Source organism: Talpa occidentalis, unplaced genomic scaffold (genome assembly GCF_014898055.3).
Source record: "Talpa occidentalis isolate TD23 unplaced genomic scaffold, MPIMG_talOcc4v2.1 talOcc4.16, whole genome shotgun sequence".
NCBI lineage: Eukaryota > Metazoa > Chordata > Mammalia > Eulipotyphla > Talpidae > Talpa > Talpa occidentalis.
In genome coordinates, this window is record NW_023601653.1 from 10,352,757 (window position 1) to 10,358,756 (window position 6,000).

The window sequence follows — 6,000 nt, forward strand, 5'->3', positions numbered from 1 at the left end:
CAGTCCTTTCTGGACAGCAGAAGAAGGGGCCCCTGGGCCTGGCATGCTTCCTTCCCAAGAGCTGAAGTGCCCAGAGGGCCTGTGCCCGGCTAATCCATGGTGTGGGAGACACGCAGGAGGGCAGCTCTTTAGAGGATCTGCGTCCAGTGGCTGCTGACCAACCCCTCTGTGATCTCTGTCTTCTGGGGAGGGGCCAGGGGCTCTCCACTGTGGCCCTGGGGTGGGTGATGTGAGACCCACCCACAAGGGACCCAGATCCTCACTTCCCCAGTGGGGCCTGTCTGGTTCTCTGGTCTGTTCTCTGTGCCAGTGAGGCTCTGCTGCACCCAGCATCTCATGCTGTGCTGTGTTCTTCTTGGAGACCCGATAGCAAGATGCAATGAGTAGAGGGATTTAGAGGTGCTTGGGGTTGGTACCTGACAGTGTCCCAGCAGGAGGGACTTGGCCTCCCTCTCATCTGCCAATGCACCTGACTTTGACTGCAGCCAGAGGGCAGGGACAGCCATTGCTGTGGTTGACGTGGCCACCTCCCAAGGCCCAGGGCAGGTGGAGAACCGGCAGAGCACATCTGGAGGGGTAATGAGGAGACACTCATAGGGCCCACTCTGTGACAATCCCTATCTCATAGATGAGAAAGCCAAGGCTCGGGGAAGATTATCTCCCAGTAAGAGGCAAAGACAGGTGGCAACTCAATACCCCTTGCTATACAGCTCATGCTCTGAAGTCACCTTTGGCTGTACCTCCTTGCCTCTGAAAAGAGGTTGTGTGCCAGGTGGGAGGAAGGGCACCGACACTCATGGGTTTCTGCTTTATGCCTAGCCCTATGCCAGGCTCAGCACAGGCCTATGGAGAGAGGTATTATTGATTCCACACTGTAGGTGAATAAGTTGAGTCTTGGAGAGGTTATGTCACTGGCATGAGGTCACACCGCTAGTGAAGGTGCTGACCTAGGTCTGCCGGACCCCACAGTCTCTAATCTTTCTATCAAATCGCATGCAGGATAAAGTGGATGGAGGCAGTGGTCTGGGGAGGTAAGGACGCTTTTGTGTGGGATGTTTGGGAATGGGAGGTAGGAACGGAGGAGAAATTAGTTGGCAGTGACCCTCTTGGGCCTGAGAAACATACGGCATGTGGGTAGGCATCCCAGAGTGCCATCTGGAGTCCCAGCAAGTCCCAAAACAGCCTTTCTTGATGCGCAATCAGGAGAGCAGGCCCGGATGGGCTGCGTCTCGCAAGAAAGCAGAAAGCCTCATGCTTTGGAAGCAGCTGACAGGGGCGATTATGCGGCAGATGGGAACTTGAAATCACATGTGAGGGCTCGGGGCAGCATCTGGCTCCCAGCAGCGCCATCAGTGTGTTGGAGACGCTTCTCCCTCAGCCTCCCTTGCTGGTTCTTCCCCTCTCTGACTTACCCTTCCCTCTCTCCCCTTTGCTTGGCTGTGTTCCTGTTTCAGCTTGAGATTTCTCAGGTTCCCTCTGCCTCTTCCCAGGGCCTGGGATGCATTTTTGCTTTGCCATTCTCCAAGCCTCTCGAATTCAGTGCATTCAAATCAAAGCTCCTCTCCCCACCTGCTAAAATCCCTGCTTCTCCTTGTTGGTTTCCCGTGATGCTGAGGCCCAGGACTGAGGCAGGATGGCTTCCTGCCTGCCTCTCCCCAGACCCCTCCAGCTCCTGTTGCTGTCTCCATCACTCTCCATGCCATGTCTGCTTCCACTTCCCGCTCCCCAGTTTTCACCCGCCTCATCCTCCTGCAGCGGGTTCCCCTGACAGCTCCGTCCCTTCTCTGCCCCTCCTGCTCACTGCCCCCCGAGTGGCCTTTCTAAAACACCAGGCCTTGTTTCAAAACATTTTCTGGGGTACCAGCAGTCTTAGCAAGGAGAGAAGAAGGAGGCACTGCAGTGGGGCTTGGGAAGGAGAGTATGGGGGGCACATTGACAGCCCCCGCGAGATTCCAGTCCCAAGGGCAAAAGAGGTGTTGCAAGTGTGATGTGGGCTCGAATCTGCTGACTTTCAGATAGAGAGATGGCTCTGGGCGCCCAGGCAGGCCCATGGAATCTCAGGAAACCTCACCAGCAGGCAGGTAGAAAGGAAAGTCGGAGACATTTGAGATCCAATAGGGTTCAACTGGCTTGAAAATGACGGGGGCACAGGTCAAGGGCATGGGGACCGTAAGTGCCACGGCTGCCAGCACCCCAATGCTGTGAGCACGCCGAGTGAGCTCACAGGTGGGTCCTCCCGCAGCCCCAGGAAGGAACGCTGCTCTGTGGACGCCAAGGGCTCAGCTTCATGAACCCTAGGTCGGGCATGTCAAGCTGACGTCTGAACCACAGAGCCGTGAGTTAACACGGGGTGTTGTCTAAACTGCCTAATTGGTACTACTTTGCTGTGACAGCCCTGGCCAATGAAGACGAACAGAATCTAATTCCCAGGGAAATGAGATTGCTTAGCAAGCCTGCTGCTGAGCATGCACCGTGGCAAGTCCCCCTGCTGGTGTGCCAGATGGGGGCCCAGTTGCAAGTGCTGGCAGCCAAAAATGATCCATGACAAAGGACCAATCCTCCTAGACCATCTCATTCAATCCACCTATCAACCCAGGGGTGGGGTCGGGGACAGGGGTACGGTTATCCCCATTTAACAGATGAGGCAGTTGAGGCCCCAGGAGGGGAAGCTACATTCTCCAGGTCCTGAGCTTGTCCTGGGCAGAGGCACACCTTGAACCCATCATGGAAACTCTCTCCACTGTGACTGCTGTGGGTCCTGGTGTGGTCCTGGATCCCATGTGGTCCTGGTGTGGAATGTCTCCTGTCCCCTTTGCTGGCCTCATGATCTGTCATTCAAGGGAAGTAGATGGAGCCCTGGGGATCCCACTCAGTCAGGATTGCACCTGGATGTGATGGACGCCCATCACACAGCACCCATGGGTGGTGGGACCCACCTGACTCTCTTCGCCCCCTGGGCCCAACTAGCATTTCAATGCAACTCTCTCCTCCAAGTTCAGAGCCAGGCCAACATAGAAAGAAGAGGGGAGAAGCTCTCAGTTGGTGCTTCTGTCCTAACTCGGGCTCTGGAGCAGGTCCAGTGGTCACAAGCAGTTTGAGCTACTGCACTGGTTTGAGGATCAGGCCAAATGGAAACAAGTTAGGTTCAGTGCCCTTAGCAAGGAGACCCCAATTCAAAATTGCCTGGGGTGATCCCCAATACAAGCCATTTTTAGAGTGACTAGTAACCATGACAAGAATTGGTTCCTTAGGCATTTATATATATTGGCAATGTTTGTTCAATATATACAAAGATATTCGGTAGAGATATAAATATAATTTGATATTCAAATAAGTAAAATAAAATGTTCATCATGTAAATAATTGGAATTTTTGCTTCCCTGGGTCTATGCAGTGTAGGGATTAAGCACAGGATTGTTGAACACCTACTATGTGCCAGGCACTCATTGCTCATGGGCACCTGTTCTAAGCCTGACACTGTGCAGGGTTCTGGAAGTGCAAGAATGCCATCAGTGCAGCTCACGGTCTTCTCATTTTTCTTTGTTTAAAATTTAGAAGGTAACTCAGAGAAACCACAGAAATTGCTCAAGTCAATTCATTCATTTCATTTATTTGTTTATTTTTAAAAGATTTATTTATTTATATATACAAGAACTGGGGTACAGTCCAGAGATGTGGAGAGTGAGAGGATTCACCAGAGACAGAGTGGGGAGCAGAACAGCAGACCTACTGAAATACACTGCTGAGGGGAGCAGCGGGTGAGTCAGGAGAGGTCTGCTGCGCCATGTGGGTTGCTCCCTGGCTGGTCGGGGATTGAACTCGTGCTGTAGTGGCTGTGGACAGCTTCATAGGTTGTGTCTTAACCCCTTGCGCCACCAGGGAGGCCCTCATTTCATTTATTTAATATCTTTGTACCTTTCACCTGTGTTCAGATAATTTTGTAAGTCATGCCTCTTACTCATGCCCATTCTCCCTGTAGTGAGTGCTCATTCTAACATGTTATATTTATCCTTCAATTAGGGTGTGTCCTGGTAAAATATGGTTAGTGTATGTGTTTTGAATTTTCACTAATGGTGTTATGTGTTCAATGCTATGTTTCTTTTTTAAAAAATTCAAATATTATACCAACAATAAAGCTACTGATGGAAGTTTAAGATTGCTCTGAAAAGTTCTTTTGTTGTTGTGCTTAGAATACATGCCACTAATGATGAAGAGTTAGGATATCTGCTCAAAAGTTTGTTTTCAATTTTGTGAATTGTCTTCCCCTCCTATTTTTGGCTTATATTATTTTTTGGATATGTAAAAAACATAGATCAAAAGAAAAAAAACCAAAATTAAGAATTCCACCCAGAGATATTTTCTTCCCACCCTTATCCCTCCACCCTTATTCCGGTTCTCAGACCCACAAGAATAGCTGTTACTCTTGGTTTCTGATTTTCCTTGGTCTTCAAGCATACAAATAACACATTATCTCTTATTTGTCTTTCTTATTACACAAAATATAGTATATGTATAAAACAACATTCTACATCTTGTTTCTCTTCCACTTGGCAGTATATCCTGGAGTTACTCCAATCAGTATTAGATACCTTCTTCATTCTGTTTTATGGCTCCACAGTATTCCATTGTGACAATGTACACCTGTACATTAATTTTTCATTTTCCTAGTGTTGGAAATTTTAGCCGCTTCTATTATTTTATTAAAACAGACATGCCACATGACATATGTTGAATTTGTGAAGGTACATTTTCAGGGGGGGATTCATGGAAATGGACTTGAAGGTTTAAAGGACAAATGCCTTATGACTTGATGGAATATTTTCAAATTCCCCTCTGTAGGGTTGGATTGTATCCTTTGCACCATGTAATTGATGAGATGCCAGTTAATCTGCAATCCCAATAGGACGAAGTCAAACTTTAATATTTCCAACAATCTTATAGGTGAGAATAGATTTAACTTGCATTATTATATTATGCATGAGGTTTAAGGTCTTTTCATGTCTTTCCAGATGCTTGCTTCTTTTAATACTGTACCTTGGAAATCTATTCACAATGCTTCAGGGATATAGAGCTTGTTGCTTCTCTTTGCTGATTGCATTTCATAGAGCACATTCATTATATTTAATCTTGTTATTCCCCCTAGCATCACCCATTACCATAAACCATGACCATAAACCAGAATTTCTCTGGGATATATGTACCCAACAGGACATGTACACATTTAATTTCACTCAGGCCTGACAAATTGCTTCCTGAAATGTCGTAATCACTTTCCTTTCCACCAACCCGGCATAAGAATTCTTTCATTTCAAATTCGCTCATTGATTAGATGAGAACATGAGGTCTAGAAGTGGTCATAAATTTTGCTACTGAGAGTCAAGATTTGAACCTTGGGCCTTTAAATCCATAAATCCATTTTAATCATTGTTGATGAATGCCTTACTTTATAAAAATGAATTAATTCAACAAAGATTTATGGAGTGCTTACAGAAAGATGCTGGATCCTGAAGATACAAAGAGGAGGGACAGTCTTAGAAGGGCTATCAGTTAAAAATCAAATAGTGACAGAACTGATACATCCAGATAAAATGTGCATGTGTCACACAGATGAAGCATTTGAATTGGCCACACTGGTCTTTCTCCCCATTCTTATTCAAGTTTGAACAGGACGAAGGAGGTTGGTGGTTTCCCCATTTTATTTCTCTAGATCCTCCTGCTGGTCACATGATCATTTTGTGATTCTCCACGGGAACATTTCCCTATCTAAGGGACAGGCAGACTTACCCGCCAGAACAGTTCTGAACCACTGAACCGGCAGTTTTGAACAACTGACCCCAGTGAGGTCAGAGCCTGCCACCAATTAGGAGAACAGGGTTGTTCTGTATGGGCAACATGATCTCAAGAGAAAGGGACGAAAAGACTTGCTGTCAACCTCACTGATTGGATTAAGTCACCCCCTGTTTCCTGGGGGGAGCATAGGAAAAACGGTCAGAAGCGCTG